Source organism: Anolis carolinensis, chromosome 5, assembly GCF_035594765.1.
Source record: "Anolis carolinensis isolate JA03-04 chromosome 5, rAnoCar3.1.pri, whole genome shotgun sequence".
NCBI classification, from domain to species: domain Eukaryota; kingdom Metazoa; phylum Chordata; class Lepidosauria; order Squamata; family Dactyloidae; genus Anolis; species Anolis carolinensis.
In genome coordinates, this window is record NC_085845.1 from 21,584,298 (window position 1) to 21,604,951 (window position 20,654).

Sequence of the window (20,654 nt, forward strand, 5' to 3'; positions counted from 1 at the left end):
TTGGTTTTGTTCCCTGCATTTTTCTTGGAGCTGTCGAGCAGTGAAGATCATGTCCACTGTTCCTCTGGAGGGGCGGAAGCCATTCTGGGATTCTGGGAGGGTGTCTTCTGAGACAGGGAGAAGGCGGTTTGCAAGGATTCTTGCGAGGATTTTCCCGGCGGAGGTTAGAAGGGAGATACCACGATAGTTCCCGCAGTCTGTTCTGTCCCCTTTCTTGAAAAGGGTGATGATGGTGGCATCCTTGAAGTCTGCTGGGATTTTCTCGGTCATCCACACCTTTTCAATGAGCTGGTGGAGTTGTTGCATCAGCTCAGGTCCACCTTCTTTGAAGATTTCAGCGGGAATCCCATCAGGTCCGCTAGCTTTGTTGTTTTTTTGTTGGCTGATGGCATTGCTGACTTCTTCCAAACTAGGCAGTGCTGCAAGCTCATCCCTGGTTTGTTGTTGCGGGATTTGTGAGAGGGTCTCTTCGGCCACATTGGAGCTGCGATTCAGCAGGTTCTGGTAGTGCTCTTTCCAACGTAGTGCAATTGATGTTTTGTCCTTCAGAATTTTGGTTCCATCTGATGAGCGTAGGGGCTGTATGCCATGGTTTCTTGGTCCATAAATGATCTTTGTGGCTTTGAAAAATCCCTGAGCGTCATGGGTATCTGCAAGGTGTTGGATTTCTTCAGCCTTCTTTGTCCACCAGATGTTCTTGAGTTCTCTGGTCCTTCTTTGGACCTCAGCTTTTGCACTGGCATAGATCTTTTTCTTGGCAGCACAGTTGGTGTCTCTCTGCCATGTTTGGAAGGCTTTCCTTTTGTTATCAATCAGCTGTTGGATCTCTTTGTCGTTATCATCAAACCAGTCTTGATGTTTCTTAGTTAGGTATCCAATGCTTTCTTCGCAGGCTGTGATGATGGAGGTCTTCAGTTTGTTCCAATGTTCCTCAACATTTTCGGGGTGTTCTGTGGGTAGATGATCTTTGAGTGTTGTTTGGAGAAGGGCTCGTTTGGAGGGCTCCTGAAGGGCTTGGGTGTTCATTTTTCGCCTTGTTTTTCTTCCTTGGAGTCTGCGTTTGGGGACGATCTTGATAGCCATCGTGGATCGGATTAGCCTGTGGTCTGTCCAGCAGTCATCAGTACCTGTCATGGCTCTTGTGAGAAGCACATCGCGGCGGTCTCTGGCACGTGTGATAACATAGTCCAGGAGGTGCCAATGCTTTGACCGAGGGTGCTTCCATGATGTCTTGAGCTTGTTTTTCTGGCGGAAGAGCGTGTTGGTGATGACAAGGTTGTGCTCTCCGCATTTGGTGAGAAGCAAGATGCCATTCGAGTTGCTGTTTCCGACCCCGTCTTTTCCTATGATCCCTGGCCACAGGTCAGAGTCCCTTCCGACTCTTGCGTTAAAGTCCCCCAGGAGGATGATTTTGTCCTCCTTAGGTATCTCCGATAGGATGGTATCCAGCTGACAGTAAAATTTTTCCTTGATGTCTTCGTCAGCATCTAGAGTTGGTGCATAGGCGCATATGATGGTTGCCTGTTGGTTTTTGGCAAGGTTAATTCGGAGGGTTGAAAGTCGTTCGTTGATGCCAGTGGGTGCTTCAGTCAGGTGCTTCACCAGGTCGTTTCTGATAGCAAAGCCAACTCCGTGTATTCTTCTTCGCTCTTCTTCAGGTAGTCCCTTCCAGAAGAAGGTGTAGCCTCCCTTTTCTTCCTTCAGCTGCCCCTCTCCTGCTCTCCGGGTCTCCTGAAGGGCTGCTATGTCGATCTTGAAGCGTCCCAGCTCTCTTGCAATGAGAGCAGTCCTGCGTTCGGGGCGCTCGCTGTCAGTGTTATCTAACAATGTCCGTACGTTCCATGTTCCAAAGTTCATTTTTCTTTTTTGGCCGCAGAGTGGTGACCCCTCTGGACGCGGCAGTCCAGTCAGGGTAGGAGAGGCAGACTATGTTTAGGGCACCTTTTCTAGCCCCTTCCCCGTGTGGGGTGAGCAGAGCGGATCCTAAAAAGGGCTGCTCAGTCATGGATACAGCTGCCGGACTACTCAACTGCCTCGGTCCTTGAGGTAGAACGACTGAGTCCATATCCACCGCCCATGTGCCAGTCTGTGACTAGGGGCTTCCAGATTTCACAGTCCTGCCCCCGTCGCCACTCGCTGATCGCCATGGGACTTTTGTAGGTTTGTTTTTATTTTTGTTGGAAGACGCCTGTGCGTGATTTTTTTTAATGTGTGGAGGTCGGTGCACGGCCGGTCAACACACAGTCTTCACAGAGTGAGGTTCCAGCAGTGGTGTGGTTAACACAACGACAGTGGCTTCTCAGTCTGTTGCAGCCTTCTTCCGCCTTCACAGCCGTTGTAACATGTACCATGTTATCCTCCGCCTGCTCCGCCGTTGAGGTCTTTGGGTCTTCGGATTGTGCTTGGTCTGGAACCTCCCCTGCGGCCACTCCTGGGAGTGCATCACTCCAGTGCCCACAGGTTCATCGGAACACGCAAGCCCCCTCACCACGGCAAGGTGACAATCCATCGAGGGGGAGGGGGATGAAAACAATGAACACTATGGGTTAATACCCTCTGGCTGGTGAAGTATGTTCCACCACTCTAGGTTTTCCATTTGCTATCCTGAATGGGTGGGATGAGAAAGCCTTCCTCTTCAGAATGGGATTTTGCTAGAGCGATTATAATCTTTCTAGGTGTGCTGCTTATCCCAAGTTGATTCCTAAATTGCTCTCCTGGGTTGATTCCTGGCTCCCACTGGAGCTGCTTACACACCTGAAAAATCCAGTGCTCCCAGTTCGCACAGCAGTCTGACCATTCAGAGGTGGCCTGCTGCAACAGAAGTCTTCCAGAGCTGAAAACTGGACCACAAGCAAGGTCTGGCAAGGTGTAAGGCTGTTTCAGATAAGAAGCCTGATCAAAAGGGCCGCTTAACCTAAGAACAGTTTCACTGCCAAGAATATTTAATATATACTGACTGATCTACTACGTTGCTAACTTAGTTACAAATGTCTAAGTATCATCTCCTAGCCTTATCTCCAAAAATACCTTAATAACCAGCAGCCTCACTGAGAAATGGAGGTCTATTCTATTAGACACAATAGGATGATGCTCCCAGCCCCTCCTGCCAACAATATTTAGTACAACAGTGAATTGCAGTAGGGATCTTGCTTATTTATTTATTTATTTATTTATTTATTTATTTACAGTATTTATATTCCGCCTTTCTCACCCCGAAGGGGAATCAGGGTGGATCACATTATAAACACATAGGGCAAACATTCAATGCCCATAAACACATCAGAGACCGAGACAGACAGACGCAGAGGCAATTTAACTTTCTCCTGAGGGGATGTTCAATTCTGGCCACAGGGGGGAGCAGCTGCTTCATCATCCACTCTGACGGCACTTCCTCATTCCAGGTCGTAAATTAGTTAAACTTGCCTCCCCACTTTTATAAGTGGTACCTTATTTCCTACTTGATAGATACAACTATATTTCGGGTTACTAGGCCAGCAACGAGCAGGGGCTATTTTTTATTTTTAATTGACGGGTGCTCACCCTGCCATGGGCTGGCCTCGAAATCATGACCAGAGTGATTTATTGCAGATGCTCAACAGCCTGCGCCACAGCCCGGCTCATGATCACTGCAGCCTTGGTGGTTGGCAAGTTGGGGATGAAAACATTATCCATAACCACCACCAGGAAGAATGTGCAAAGACAGGTTTACAGATGAACACTAAGAACATAAAGAAAAGAAAATAACAGCCATGCATAATTTGCATCTATGCTGGACTAAATCAGCTACTGTTTATCCTTATTGGTTGGACCTGAAATAGGTTACACTTTTCTCCCCTTTATTAAAGAAAGTGACATTCTACTTAACATTATTAAAAAGATATATACATGTCACGTAGTATAGGTATATGTAGGCATAGTAGCACACATTTTAATACTGAAATCGACAAGAAATGCTCTATGATTTTTGATCTATTAAGTTCTCATGCCAAATTGCACCATAAGTCCTCTTTTACATAACCACAGGCTGAGAATAGATGCTTTCATACAAAGTTTGTTACTAGGTGTCAGATACATATTTAATGTGGTTTTGTTATAACCCATAAATGTTGGCATTGAAATCATCTCCACAGGGGATTTGTGTGAATAAGAGAATGAGAAAGGGATGAACAAGCCTAGCACACGTCCCCTTGACTTCATGATAAAAGCCAGCATCTCCTCGTACAACACCTGTTGCTGGGGCTGGCTTAATTACTTTTCATTGTTGTCAACTGCCTGAAATATTTATTGCCCTGACTGATAATTTCCCCCAAATCTGAAGTGCAACACCCAGAAAACCAACAAAGCTCTCCAGTTTCTTAGGTGTGAGCGGTGTGCACACACGTTTTTGTGTATGCTACAGTTATATGTAGTTTAAGAGATATCTCAGGATATCGTACCTTATTAAAGGCAAATGTGAAAGAAGCCTTTATGTTGAAAATGATGGTTTAGATCAGTGGTTCTCAACCTGTGGGTCTCCAGGTATTTTGGCCTACAACTCCCAGAAATCCCCGCCAGTTTACCAGCTGTTAGGATTTCTGGGAGTTGAAGGCCAAAACATCTAGGGACCCACAGGTTGAGAACCACTGGTTTAGATCAAGGAGGTTGTGTCAAATTATTACACACTGTTAATCAAGAGATGATGGAACGTTACAGGGTTCCATTGTAAGGGGAATCTGTTAACATTGGGGTGCAGTTCAATGTTGTAGGGTTGTCACTGAATGGGGCCCATCTAAGGACCAGAGTAAGGGGTTACCATCCTCAGCTACCTGTATACCATCAAGGGTTGACTGAAAACCCTGCTTGTCCTGCTGAGCTCCTCTTTGTTGTTACTTCCTATTCATCTACCCCCTCTGAGCATGACAAGACTGGAAGAGGCAAGATACCTTTCACCTTTTTATGCCTGTGTAATGTTATTGGGGGAGCCCCAGGGGCGGAGTGTGTAAAAGCACTGAGCTGGAGACCAAAAGGTTCCAGGTTCAAACCCCGGGAGCAGCGGGAGCGGCCGCTGTTAGCTCCAGCTTCTGCCAACCTAGCAGTTAGAAAACATGCCAATGTGAATAGATCAATAGGTACCGCTCCGGCGGGAAGGTAACGGCGCTCCATGCAGTCATGCCGGCCACATGACCTTGGAGGTGTCTACGGACAACGCTGGCTCTTCGGCTTAGAAATGGAGATGAGCACCAACCCCCAGAGTCAGACATGACTGGACTTAACGTCAGGGGAAAACCTTTACATTTACCTAATGTTATTGGTGCATTAAGGGGGAAGGAGTTACCATATTTACTTGAGTCAAATCCTCACCTTTCTTTGGCTAAATTACATTGCCAAAATTGAGGCATACATTACATTCGATGGTGTATTAGAATCGCGCACATAAACCCACCTGTGAAAAGGCTGGATTGGGGGGGGGGGGGGGGGGGGGGGGGAGAGAGAGAGAGAGAGAGAGAGAGAGAGAGAGAGAGAGAGAGAGAGAGAGAGCTGAAGAAGCTTTTCCAAAAGGTGGTGGCAGGCTCTGAGCTCTGTGGTGTGCCTGGAGAAGGATGGGGAGCATCTGGCTGGTGACCCAGTTGTTCCTATCGCTTAGCCATGGATCTTGCCTCCCTGGTGCCTCTCGGGGTCTCTCTCTCCACCCCCCCCCCCCCCCCCCCGGCTCAGTCACATGTGGTTTGCAAGTGGATTCATTCACAAGGCCCCCAACCCCTCCTATCAGTTTTGAAGGTTTTGTGAATGAAGCCAGTTGGGAATCATGCAGAGCCTCGGCCTGACAGAGGCTTCCCAAATGGCCTCATTCATGTCGCCTTCCTCCCTGACATGCTATGTCTGGTAATACATGGGTGCCAGTCACAGCAACAAGAGAATGCTGATCATGGAGGCAACACTACATATCTTTCCTAATGTTTTTGGACTCTAGTTCCCATCATCCCTGATGAAAAGATGGGAATTGTAATACAACAACCACTGAAGTTTCTCACCCATCATCTAGCCCAGGGAGACAACTGCAACATGTCCAAGGGCCACTTTGGATATCTTGACCTTGGAGAGATACATTGACTATTTTTCGAAAGCCGAGGTCCCTTTGCCATGTAAGCTAGCACCCTGTTCAGGATATGCTTCTTTGGACAGACATGCCTATAAACAAGATGTGTGTGTGAGAGAAAGAAAACAAAAAGGAGGGAGGGAGGGAAAGGATGGAAGAAGGTAGGTGATGGCAATGAAAATATGTTTCTACTAGGTGTGCCCGGCCACGCGTTGCTGTGGCTTAGTCTGGTGGTGTTGGTCAGTCTACATTAGGTTGTATTGATGCTGTGACCTCCACCCTTCTTTATACTCACATTAGTCGTAGTATTTGAAGTCTGTTACCTTCTTCAATTTTTGTCTTGATTGATAATTGCTTGAGATCCCTGTTGTCTTTGGTTTGTTGTTAATTGTAATGTCTGATTCTGCTGAGTGCGGTTTATATTTTTATTGTGGTACAATAGTCTTTTTTTTGTTTTGCCTGTGTAGGTGTTTATTATTATTGTTGTTGTAGTGATTATGAAGGTTGGATAAGTTAGATGCTACTGTATTGTTTTTTGGAGGCCCAGTGTAGCACTGACTGGCCTCTCAGCCTCAGTGCCTGGCTGTTTCTTGCCTGTAATGGTGTTGATTCTTATTGTTGTTGTTGTTATTGTTATTATTGTAATTGTTTTTTTGGAGGCCAAGTGTGAATGTAGGGATTGGGGAGGTGGATGAGTTGTGTTGTCAAATGTTGTATTTGTTATAGTCACAATGCGTTGTTGTGAGTTTTGTGGGTCTGGATTGTGGTTTTGTGGTGTGGTTGTGTTGTTACAACTGAGAGGCAAGGCTTTTGTGTTGTGTTGCGAAGTTTTGTATTTCTGGGTCGTTTAGTTGTGTGCCAAGTTTTGTATTTCTGGGGCGTTTAGTTGTGTTGTTATAGTCACGATGCATTGTTGTGAGTTTTGTGGGTCCGGATTGTGGTTTTGTGGTGTGGTTGTGTTGTTACAATCGGGAGGGAATGCTTTTGTGTTGTTTTGCCAAGTTTCGTATTTCTGGGGCGTTTAGTTGTGTTGTTATAGTCATGATGCGTTGTTGTGAGTTTTGTGGGTCCGGTGTGGTTTTGTGGTGTGGTTGTGTTGTTACAACCGGGAGGCAAGGCTTTTGCATTGTTTTGCCAAGTTTTGTATTTCTGGGGCGTTTAGTTGTGTTGTTATAGTCATGATGCGTTGTTGTGAGTTTTGTGGGTCCGGATTGTGGTTTTGTGTTGTGGTTGTGTTCTGACAACTGGGAGGCAAGGCTTTTGCGTTGTGTTGTCAAATTTTGTATTTCTGGGGCGTTTTGTTGTGTTATAGTCATGATGCGTTGTCGTGAGTTTTGTGGGTACGGATTGTGGTTTTGTGGTGTAGTTGTGTTGTTACAATCGGGAGAAAAGGCTTTTGTGTTGTGTTGTCAAGTTTTATATTTCTGGGACGTTTTGTTGTGTTGTTATAGTCACAATGCATTGTTGTGAGTTTTGTGGGTCCAGATTGTGGTTTTGTGGTGTGTTTGTGTTGTTACAACCGGGAGGCAAGGCTTTTGCGTTGTGTTGCCAAGTTTTGTATTTCTGGGGCGTTTAGTTGTGTTGTTATCGCATGATGTGTTGTTGTGAGTGTTGTGGGTCTGGATTATGGTTGCCAAGTTTCGTATTTCTGGGGCGTTTAGTTGTGTTGTTATAGTCACGATGCGTTGTTGTGAGTTTTGTGGGTCCTGTGTGGTTTTGTGGTGTGGTTGTGTTGTTACAACTGGGAGGCAAGGCTTTTGCATTGTGTTGCCAAGTTTTGTATTTCTGGGGCGTTTAGTTGTGTTGTTATCGCATGATGCGTTGTTGTGAGTGTTGTGGGTCTGGATTGTGGTTTTGTGGTGTGGTTGTGTTGTTGTAACCTGGAGGCAAGCCTTTTGCATTGTGTTGCCAAATTTCGTATTTCTGGGATGTTTAGTTTTGTTGTTATAGTCACTGCGCCCGCAACTTTATCCTTTTATATATATAGACTAGCTGTGCTCGGCCACGCGTTGCTGTGGCGTTGTCTGGTGGTGTTGGTGAGAACTTGTTGAGGTAGTGGTGGTATTGAATGTCTGTTGTATGGTTGTCTTTATGTTTAGTATGCATTTGGTTATTTGTGTACTGTGAAAGTGGTGAGGATAGAGGGGGTCTATGTCCCTGTGTAGTATTGTATAAGGAGCCCCGGTGGCGAAGTGCATTAAAGCACTGAGCTGGAGACCAAAAGGTCCCTGGTTCAAACCCCGGGAGCGGCGTGAGCGGCTGCTGTTAGCTCCAGCTCCTGCCAACCTAACAGTTCAAAAACATGCAAATGTGAGTAGATTAATAGGTACCGCTCCGGCGGGAAAGTAAGGGCGCTCCATGCAGTCATGCCGGCCACATGACCTTAGAGGTGTCTACGGACAACGCCGGCTCTTCGGCTTAGAAATGGAGATGAGCACCAGGCCCCAGAGTCAGACATGACTGGACTTAACGTCAGGGGGAAACCTTTACCTTTACCTTTAGTATTGTATAGTATTTATACGTTGTCCATGTGTTGTGAAAGCTTGGGTTGTGTCCAGCTGCATAGTAGAAAGGGTTGGGCTGGATGGCCCCTAGGAGTCTCTCCAAACTCTTGGATTCTATGCTTCTATTATTATTATTATTATTATTATTATTATTATTATTATTATTATTATCATCTTCTTCGTCATCATTATTATGTAGAGGCTGGATGGCCATCTGTCAGGAGCGCTTGGATTGTGTCCTCCTGCATGGTAGAAGGAAGTTGATCTGGATGACCCTTAGGGGTAACTCCAAACCTTAGGATTGTATGATATTATTATTAGTAGTAGTAGTATTAGTATTGAGAGGCTGGGTGGCCATCTGTCGGGAGTGGTTGGATTGTGTCCTCCTGCATGATATAAGGAAGTTGAATTGGATGATCCTTAGGGGTATCTGCTAACCTTAGGATTGTACAATATTCTTATTCTTATTCTTATTGAGAGGCTGGGTGGCCATCTGTTGGGCGTGCTTGGATTGTGTCCTCCATGGCAGAATTGGGTTGTTCTGGATTACCACAGTAATTATTTCATATTACAGTAGAATCTCACTTATCCAACATTCGCTTATCCAAAGTTCTGGATTATCCAACGCAGTCTGCCTTTTAGTAGTCAATGTTTTGTAGTCAGTGTTTTAAATTCATTGTGATATTTTGGTGCTAAATTTATAAATCCAGTAATTACAACATAGCATTACTGAGTATTGAACTACATTTTCTGTCAGATTTGTTGTATAACATGATATTTGGTGCTTAATTTGTATAATCATTACCTAATTTGATGTTTAATAGGCTTTTTCTGAATCTCTTTTTTTTCCAACATATTCACTTATCCAACGTTCCGCCGGCCTGTTTATGTTGGATAAGTGAGACTCTACTGTATATTTATAATCTTATATCTGCTTAGAACTGGATTATATGAGGCCCCTTCTACACAGCTGTATAAAATGCACACTGAAGTGAATTATCTGGCAGTGTGGACTCAAGATAATCCAGTTCAAAGCAGATAATATAAGATTATAAATGGGTAATATAGCTGTGTGGAAGGGCCTTGAGTCTACACTGCCATTTAATCCAGTTAAAATCAGATAATCTATGGAAAATGCCTAAGTGAGGCCTAACTGTGCCTGTCTCGTGAGCTGAGTAGGTTGCTAGGGAACCAAGTGGGTGGAGCTTATCACTCTAACTGGCAGCAATTGGATAAAAACAATTATTACTCTCTCTCTAATTAGGACTTTATTTTTCTTTTCTTTTTGTTGTATCAACCTAGTGCCATGGATGATGGGTTGTGTTGTCAAATTTTGAGGTTGGGGGGCCTGTACTTTTGTTGTTTTGTCCACTGCCCTGATGCCATCACTCTTTTATATATATAGATGGTAGTAAGTATGCCTTAACGATTGTATATAGAGTAGTTAAAAAAAACAAAGGTGAAACACAGGTTTTGAATGCACCATAGTTACGCACATGAACATGTGTATATTGGGAAAGAATCCTTGGGTGTAAAATGAATGCAGTTTGATCACCATGGCTAAATAATGCTATGGGATTTTGGGAGTTACAGTTTTACAAGATCTTTAGAATTCTCTGCCAAAGAATTCCGATGCCTCACGAAACTAGTAATTCCAAACTGCACTAATTTTATGGTGTAGAAGATGCACCCACTGACAGATACGTACATCAAAAATGGATTTGGTGTTTGTGTACAATTAGTTGAAAAGTGTTTTTTTTCCCTTCATATTCTATAACGGAATATTCAATAAAACATAGCTTGGAAAGACATTTTTATTTGCAAATACACTAGAATGTTTCCTCATTTAAAAAATCCAAAGAGAAAACCATTATTTTTAACATTTTAAAGGAATGCATAGATTAGAGAATATGACAAATAATACTGGATATGCTAAACATTATGGATAGCTATCTTTTAAAAAATCATTGTTGAAGAGATGTCAATCAGACAGTTATTCACGGACCTATGTTTTATCAATGTATAAGGAGAATTTGATTGACAGCAGAGTCTGTTACTGAGGGGACAAAGGTCAGAATCGCACTGGCAGATAAACAATGGACCCTTTTTTTCAACAAAAAGGCACATGCACAGCAATATAAATATAATGCATAACTTTAAAATCTAGTGACACAACTTCACACAAGGTGTGGGACACATATTTACACAAAGCATCATTCCACTGAACCTTTCCCAAGTGTTGTTGCTCATATATTATGAGTTGCTAAAATATTACATGGGTATACTCTGATATGATATTAATTTTGATTATTTTTGCATGTTGTTGTACCTTAGTTTACAGTTTTATACTCGGAACTTGATAGGTTAAGAGATAAAATCATTATTGAGAATAGTTCCCAATCACATTTTCTCTTAGGCCCCATCCACACTGCCATATAATCCAATTTCAGAATGCAGATTAACTCAATTGAATTGGATTGTATGACAGTATAATGAATAATAATAATAATAACTTTATTTTTCTATCCCACCTCCATCTCCCCATAGGGACTCGGGGTGGCTAACACAGGGCAAAGCCCAAAAGAAAATGAAGTACAACGGATAAAACAAAATGTAAAACACAGTAAAATCAACATTGTGTGTACGTATTGTATGTTTTACATGTTTGATATGGTCAAAAGTGACTAATCAATAAAGAATTGTTGTTGTAAAAAAAATGATAAAAAAAACATTGTGCAAGAACAATACAATAACAATAAAACCAATTCAGAGCATAACATGAATAATTTGGACCACCAAATTAGAAGAAAGGGGTAGCATGGATGGTCCATTAAAACCAAAGTGCAATAATCTATATATATAAAAGGATAAAGTTGCGGGCGCAGTGACTATAACAACAAAACTAAACATCCCAGAAATACGAAACTTGGCAACACAATGCAAAAGGCTTCCCTCCAGGTTACAACAACACAACCACACCACAAAACCACAATCCAGACCCACAAAACTCACAACAACGCATCATGCGATAACAACACAACTAAACGCCCCAGAAATACAAAATTTGGCAACACAATGCAAAAGCCTTGCCTCCCAGTTATAACAACACAAACACACCACAAAACCACACAGGACCCACAAAACTCACAACAACGCATCGTGACTATAACAACACAACTAAACGCCCCAGAAATACAAAACTTCGCAACACAATGCAAAAGCCTTCCCTCCAGGTTGTAACAACACAACCACACCACACAACCACAATCCAGACCCATAAAACTTACAACAATGCATCGTGACTATAACAACACAACTAAACGCCCCAGAAATACGAAACTTGGCACACAACTAAATGCCCCAGAAATATAAAACTTGACAACACAACGCAAAAGCCTTGCCTCCCGGTTGTAACAACACAACCACACCACAAAACCACAATCCAGACCCACAAAACTCACAACAATGCATCGTGACTATAACAACACAACTAAACACCCCAGAAATACGAAACTTGGCACACAACTAAATGCCCCAGAAATACAAAACTTGACTACACAACACAAAAGCCTTTTCTGCTGGTTGTAACAACACAACTACACCACAAAACCACAATCCGGACCCACAAAACTCACAACAACGCATCCTGACTATAACACAACTAAACACCCCAGAAATACAAAATTTGACAACACAACGCAAAAGCCTTGCCTCCCAGTTGTAAGAACACAACCACAACACAAAACCACAATCCGGACCCACAAAACTCACAACAACGCATCATGACTATAACAACACAACTAAACGCCCCAGAAATACAAAACTTGGCAAAACAATGCAAAAGCCTTGCCTCCCAGTTGTAACAACACAACCACACCACAAAACCACACTGGACCCACAAAACTCACAACAGTGCATCGTGACTATAACAACACAACTAAACGCCCCAGAAATACAAAACTTGGCACACAACTAAACGCCCTAGAAATACAAAACTTGGCAACACAACACAAAAGCCTTGCCTCTCAGTTGTAACAACACAACCACACCACAAAACCACAATCCGGACCCACAAAACTCACAACAACGCATTGTGACTATAACAAATACAAAATTTGATAACACAACTCATCCACCTCCCCAATCCCTACATTCACACTTGGCCTCCAAAAAAACAATTACAATAATAACAATGACAACAACAACAACAACAATAAGAATCAACACCATCACAGGCAAGAAACAGCCAGGCACTGAGGCTGAGAGGCCAGTCAGTGCTACACTGGGCCTCCAAAAAACAATACAGTAGCATCTAACTTATCCAACCTTCATGACCACAACAACAACAACAATAATAAACACCTACACAGGCAAAACAAAAAAAGACTATTGTACCACAATAAAAATATAAACCGCACTCAGCAGAATCAGACATTACAACTAACAACAAACCAAAGACAACAGGGATCTCAAGCAATTATCAATCAAGACAAAAATTGAAGAAGGTAACAGACTTCAAATACTACTACTAATGTGAGTATAAAGAAGGGTGGAGGTCACAGCATCAATACAACCTAATGTAGACTGAACAACACCACCAGACTAAGCCACAGCAACGCGTGGCCGGGCACAGCTAGTATATTATAAAGTGCTTCAGGGTGAAAAGGACAAAGTGTGAGCATTTCTCAACAGCTGGAGTGAGGAAGGACGTCCAGTTAAAAATAGGGGAAGGTGGAACAGTGTGAAAAATAATGCATTGATTTTTAAAATTTAGATCATGGGGACTAGGTTATGCAAAAGCGCACCAGAAGAACCAAGTTTTTAATTCCTTTTTAAAAGATGCTAGGATGGGTGCCTGCCTGATCTCCATAGGAAGGGAGGGCCACAACCGAGGGAGGTTCAAGATCCGGGGGGCCACAACCGAGAAGGTCCGCTCCTTCGTTTCCACCAGCCGAGCTTGCAATGGGGGCGGGAACGAGAAAAAGGCCTCCCCAGCTGACCAAAGAGATTGTGCAGGTTCATAGGGGGAAACACAGTCACAAAGATCAATGTGGTTCAATCTGCATTCTATGAGTCGACGCTGATGATTATACGAGTAATACAGTTCAAACTGCATTACATGGCGGTGCAGATGGGGCCTTAGACATACTAGGGGATTGTCTAAAGTAATAAATCTACCACTGGCTATCGCCATGATAGACAAGAATTTCTACTGAATATACTGGGTTTTCTTGCCTTAATCTGGCTTTGCTCTGCTTTAGGCAAAGTTGGGGAATTCTTTGGAGTTCACAGGGAACTCTGGCATAGCCCAGAACCTTGCAACTCTGTCTATTCAACCAAGTCTCGTCATCTCTATTTGTAAAACCCACATATTTGAATAAAGCAAGTTTACAGGGTATGTGTTTGCAGAAATATGAGGAAGGAACTATGGCAACGGGGGAAATGCCATAATCCATAACTATAAAAAACCATCATGATCTTCCATTGTACATCTAAGTTGCATTACATTTTAAACTGGAAAATCAAGGGAGGTGCTTCTCCATAATAGTTATGATCAATAGAGTCAGCCCTTAATATTTGTGGTTATAACCGGTGTGGATTGAATTAAGATGTTTTTTCTCTAGGAATCTCTAGGCCATCCAACAGGACTCCATATCAACTTCTGGCATACGCTGACCACAGAATCGTGCTAGGGGACTCAGGCATTCCTAGAAAGGTGTTTTCTTAGGTTACAAAATACAGTGTTTTTTTTTTAATTACAATTAGGATTTCTGTGCCCCTAACCCCAGCAAATGTGGAGGGCCTACTGTACGTCTTGCTGGATTTTCCAGGACTAGCAATGGGGAAATAAGGTATTTTGTAATAGAATCATAGAATCATAGAATCATAGAATAGTAGAGTTGGAAGAGACCTCATGGGCCATCCAGTCCAACCCCCCGCTAAGAAGCAGGAAATCGCATTCAAAGCACCCCCGACAGATGGCCATCCAGCCTCTGCTTAAAAGCCTCCAAAGAAGAAGCCTCCACCACAGTCCGGGGCAGAGAGTTCCACTGTCGAACAGCCCTCACAGTGAGGAAGTTCTTCCTGATGTTCAGGTGGAATCTTCTGATCTACAGTTTAAATGTTATATCTGTACCCTTCAACATTTTACAGATGAAAACTGGGGTGAGTGCAATGGGGACAAACACAAAAGGTAGGAGAGGCTGTAGTTTGTTTTTTCTTGAATTTACAGTGAAGAGCAAGACTCCACTCCTTTCTTTCTCTCCCCCTGTGCTAAATGGAGTACAAACTGCTTTTGCATTTTGAGCTCAGTCTGCTGCCATTGAAATAAGCTGTCCACAAAGAGGGAAAGTGGGAGGCAAAGAGAAAAACTGGGACATTACTAAAGCAGTTGAAGCCCCTTCTACACTGCCATATAATCCAGATTATCAAAACAGATAATCCACATTATCTGCTTTGAACTGGATTATATGAGTCTACACTACCAAATAATCCAGTTGAAAACAGAGAATCTGTATTTTATATGGAAGTAGAAGAGGTCAGAGAAAGCGAGATGACTATAAATTACTGTAATTGGAAATGTCTACAATGTTGGAAAGTTATCATATGGGGCGTGGGGGTGAGGAACCGAGAAAGGGAGAGCATTGTATCGATTGATTCCAGGTTTTTTGTTCTTTTCAGGATTTCCTGAACTCAGTACATAAACTACAACAACAAAAACAACAGCACTTTTGTGTGTTCTTCCTCTTTATTAACTCGTGTCCTTTTGTTGCCTGCCCAAATGCTTTTGTCCACACTTTGATGCTGCTCAGCCATACATGTCCTGGCTTTCATCTGTGAAATGTTGTAAGGTATACAATTTAGGAACACAAATTGTAGTTGACAACTAGTGCATCACCAATTGTAGCTTTTAGAAGTCGATTTTCTTTCAAGACCTCATCAAGGGTAAAAAAGCATGTAATCCACTATCTCCTCCTCCACTACCTCCTGATGGGAACCATAAGCTGAGTTAAAATGTCCCAGAGAGACCATTCAGCATCGACTCTGGCATCAGAACCTTAAACCTCTTTGGCCAACAGCAACAACTGCCTTTAGTTTCAAGCAACTGAGAAATGTTATGTATATATCTCTATGCCCAGCTAGGGCTTGTGTTTGTTTAGAATTAGATGGTATTATGTGGTTCTTCTCCTCTATACCTTATCTTCACAACAAATCTGTGAAGTCATGGGGGCTGGATCTACACAGTTCAAAGCAGATAATCTGGATTTTATATGACAGTGTAGATGGTGGCTGAGAATGAAAGAGAAAGAAACTGGCTCAAGATCACCCGGAGATTTCAATGATTCAGTTTGGACTAGAAGCTCTATCATCTGTCTTTACAAGATTTGTTATTTATTAAATTTATTGTGCCATCTTTCTCCTGGAGTACAACCAAAGGCAGTTAAAAAAAAAGAATCAGTCAAAACCTAATAATATTTTAAAATGATTAAAAAGTCATCACGTATAAAAAAAATAGTCCATATGTTGTTGCTGTGTGCTGTCTAGTTGTTTCTGACTTATGGAAAGTTGGCAACCCTGAGGGTTTTATTGGCAAGAAATCTCAAAGGCTGCCTTTGACTCCAGGATAATAAGAGTGTACATTGTACAAGGTGCACACATTTTGGATAAAATCAGTCCTAAACTGCAACAGTTCCTGTCAGTCCACGATTTTTTATTATTAAAATTTGAAAAACATGTTTTTAACAACCTTTGGGAATATTTTAAAATATCTTTTCTATCCATAGATTTTATCCTTATCTAACATACCTTGGCAAAATGCAGATATAATTTGCATTATGTTTGGATTGTGGGGAAAGTCTTAAATTATCTTCCTCTCCTTGAAAGAGTTGCAAACAAACCTGGAATGCTAGAAGAACATGACCTTCTGGGACCTGAATCCAGTTGTTAACTGCAGCCAGTGTTGTTTGACATTTTAGCCATATGAAGATTTCTCTTTGAATGGAACCCGTCGCAGCGCTTACACTTTTACATGAAAATAGCCCTTCTCTTTCTCCTCCTCCTCTAACCTCAGAAGAGACAAGAATGGAAGCAGAGTCACAAAGCTCTTCTTGTGTTGAAGAGTCCCTGCTTGTCATTTGTGTGATGCACTTTGGTGTTCAGCGGTATTAGTTTCTGCGCCCTTTGTTTTTTCAAAGGCTTGCACTGTCAGCAAGTGTTACCACGTATACGATGCTAAGTTTTGCTATCTCTGAGTAAGGATTTGTGCATTGGCCAAGCTGGAAGATAATATTAAAAGGGGCCTTGCTAGCTCCGAGCCTTGTTCTTTTCAAAACGGCCAGTTCCATGGCAACCAGGCCTATTAGGGAGCGGCAATCTTGTCACCACAACTTTAAGCCCTAATAATTCCACCCCAAAGATAAAACAGAATGTGGCAACTTTATCTTGCTCCATCTTTTACATAAAGTAATTTCTCAGAAACATGATCGGCATTAGAGACAACAAGCGTTTAAAATGAGAGAAGCTGTGGGAGGGGGAAACCATCCCATTCACATTAGCGTTTTGAAAGATGAGTGAAAGATGGAAGAAAACATGATATTTCTGTTTAAAAAATTAAAACATTCCTTCATCGTGAACAATTGAACCAAAGATTAGAATTTTGAGATGTAGATTAATAACTGAGTGATTACCAACATAAGATATGTGCCTTTGGGGGGAGAAAGAAGATTCTCTTGAATAGCCAAGACAAAATAATGGTACCATCAGGATAGATAAAATAAATCATTACGTTTCAGATAAAATAATGATGTGGAGCAAGGGAATGACTGGCTGCAAGACATTTTTAAAAATCCATACAGATGTGGAAAGCCTAACTCCGGTGACTGGTTCCTGAGATGAAATTTCAGCCCCTGAAAGGACAAATCTCTGTTGCTGTTTGACCTGCAAATCATTACATGCAGTGGCAACAATATGAACTTACTTACCCTGAGATATCGCCTCTCTTCTGCTGGAGTATGGGTATATTTTTCCAATATTTTTCATCTGCTACTTGGTCCTCTCAAATGTATTTTGTTGTCACTCCTACAAAGAAAAGGGAGGGATTTCAACCCCACACATGCACCCTTTGTAAAACTCAAAGGCAGTATTCCACCCACCTCACTGTAAACAATCTCTCAGCTCAAGTAATGTGGGAAGAAATTTTGTCCCAATGAAACTGAACATGTAACAGTGTCTTTATTTTTCTTTCTTTTAAAGTTAGTCCCGCATATCCACAGATTAAACTACTCATGGACTGAAAAAATTGATTTGGCTATTTTATATAAGGGACATTATTTTATCATACTATTCTTTATGGAAGCTCCTTCCTTGGAAGCTTTTAAACAGAGGCTGGATGGACATCTGTCAGGGGTACTTTGCACTTTTTCTGCATGGCAGGGGGTTCGACTACATGGCCCATGTGGTCTCTTGCAACTCTATTATTTTATGATTCTATATAACAAAGATTAAGCATCAACAGATTTTTGGTATCCCCAGGAGGTCCTGGAACCAAACCCTAGTAGATACCAAAGTCTTACTGTATCCATACAACTTCTATGATTCTCACAAAGCTGAGTAGATAATCAAACCAGAATAGACAAGGACTTCTTCTCCCTTGCTCTACTCCAATGTCCAGTGAGTCTATTTGCTCACTCCTCTTCAGTGGCCAGCTGCTTAAAGAACTCAGTCCCATCTCAGGTAAGGAAGCCCAACTGGAGTGGAATTCTGTCATCACCACAGGCAATGAGAATAGTATATTTCCCAGTCGTGTGTTTATTTAAAAGAAAAAGAAAAAAGAAAACTCAAATTATATTGATGCATTTATTATTCCTCTTTCTATCCTAACATCATAGCTATATTAAATCTTTCATTTCTGTCAGGAAAAAAATAAAACACAGAGAGCCAAATGTTTTGCCTTTTTGTTTAGTGCTTCCTTTTTGATCCTGGGCACCTTAACAAGAGGCCAGTTACTTTGCCATGGGATCTTCTTACACAGATAAGGCTGGAGCAATTTGTTTCCTTTCACTGGAATATTGGCTAAGACATTCCGAGCTACAATCAGATTTTATGCAATAGTAAATAGTAATATACTATTTCTGTACATTCTATTAGTATAGTAAATGCATTATCCATAACAGCAAATGTTATGAGCATCAAAGTAGGATACTTTGTATTGAAAGCCCCCAGAAAGAAATCTTAGAATTATCCACATGTATTATTATGACTTTTTTGTTCTGCTGTAGCATAATGGAATCTGTTGATTAATGGTATAGTTTGCTGAATGGTCTGGTTTAAGTCCTGGGTAACAAGAGAAGCAGCCATATCTTTAAGTGCACATCTAAAGTAGGAACCATCATAATCATCATTGCAAATCATTATTGTCATCATATCTAAGTCATCTGTCAAATTATGGAGATCACATGAATTGTACAGGATTTCTCTAGGGCTTAGGCAACATATACTCAGAGGGGTTTGCTATTAGTTTCTTCTAAACATAATTCACAGTACCAGGTGTTTCCTGGCAGTGTCCTTTCCAAGTACTAACTAAGCCTGACCTTTCTTAATTTCTGAGATCAGTTAGGATCTGGTGGTTTCAGGGTATTTGGGCTACCTGAAGGGTGCTCTTGCAAGTTGGAAACAGAGGGGAATATCTTGTGTCTTCTGATATTGTTGTGCAAATCTGATATAGAAGTTGCTGCTGTTACATATATCAATCAAGCACCTATAGCTTCAAAATGACTCCCCATAGCACTCTTGAGAATAACAGTTACCACTAACTGGTTTCACAGATCTCCTGTTCATGCAGATTTCCATGCAGTTCTGCTCAGTCACAGCAAACAGGAAAGGGAACAATATCCCTCTATACAAGGTAGATGCTACTATTGTTCCATGCATAGCCTGCTGATGAACGTGAGATGGCAAAGTCATCTTCATTAGACGGAATTTAATAGTGAATCAAAGTTCTGGAGATAATAGACTGATCTAAACTTTAGCCTCCCTTGAGTCTTGCTGAAAGATTAGAGGGAAGAAACAGGGCCCTGGTATGTTGAATGTATCAGATTGTTTTTCATTAATAGTTACTTTTGTTATAAGCCACTGAGTGCCACCCAGTTTTTTAACCCTTTGGGAAACAGATTGACACTGAGAACATAACGGCAACCAAAACAGCAGGGTGCAAAAATTTCTTTTGGGATATTACTCAAGATCACTTTTGACTAGGTTAAATTAATTATTTTGGCGAGGATTTGTCACTGGCACCACCAGGTTAGGCTATTGGGTGTGGTTCCTGTATGTGTATGTGCCTTCAAGTCACATGCAGACTTGAAGGCACATACACATACAGGAATTTCATAGGGTTTTCTTAGGTAAAAAATGTTCAGAGGTGGTTTTGCCAGCCCTTCTGTCTAAAACGTATCTGACAGCACTTGGTATTCATCAGTGGTTTCTCTCATCCAGCCAGAAACTATTCTGCTTAGCTTCCAAGATTATTGATTGTCCGTCATCTGAACATGGGTGACCCTGCTTTGCTTTCAAGATCTAATGAGATATAATGCCTTTTTCCAGATCATGTAAAAAAAAAAAAACAGAGGATGTGTGTGTTAAGTGAAGCTGTAGTAGCATTTTTGTCATCACTTGCTCAGATTATCTCTGGGGATCATATCAGTGCCTTATGACTATGGGATAAAGTTTCATCATCTGACTTATGAGAAGTCTGGTGGAAGGAGATGGCACTGTTCACACTAAAGAATTCCACTTTTATCTATGATTACTGTTAAAGATAATACGATTCCTACATAATCTACTCGTTCTCCCAATTGGGAAGGTGACTGGTACTTGGGGAACTCCTGCTGCTTTCTTCTATTGGTGTTCAAAGATAGCAGCAGGGTGTCCAGCCCTTCATTGCTCTTCTGCCTTTGCAGGACTCAAAAGTTGACATTTCACTGTTGCTGTTGAGTGCCTTCAAGTCATTTCTGACTTAAGCAATTCTAAGTCAAATATATAATGAGGGGTTTTCTGGGCAAAATTTACTTGCCTCTAAG

The 20,654-nt window shown here is 41.9% G+C and overlaps 1 long non-coding RNA gene across 2 annotated transcripts in view; it reads right to left on the reverse strand.

The window, feature by feature from the left end:
- Positions 1 to 20,654, reverse strand: part of LOC134299393 (uncharacterized) — a 114,798-nt gene that overhangs the window by 14,162 nt on the left and 79,982 nt on the right. The window contains exons 4-5 of one of the 2 annotated variants that reach the window (XR_010006592.1): positions 17,562 to 17,658; positions 12,927 to 15,414 (exon numbers count right to left, since the gene is read on the reverse strand). This is a non-coding gene — a long non-coding RNA (uncharacterized LOC134299393). Of the gene's footprint in view, positions 1 to 12,926; positions 15,415 to 17,561; positions 17,659 to 20,654 lie in introns of those variants that run through there. The other variant, XR_010006593.1, reaches the window with a different exon arrangement.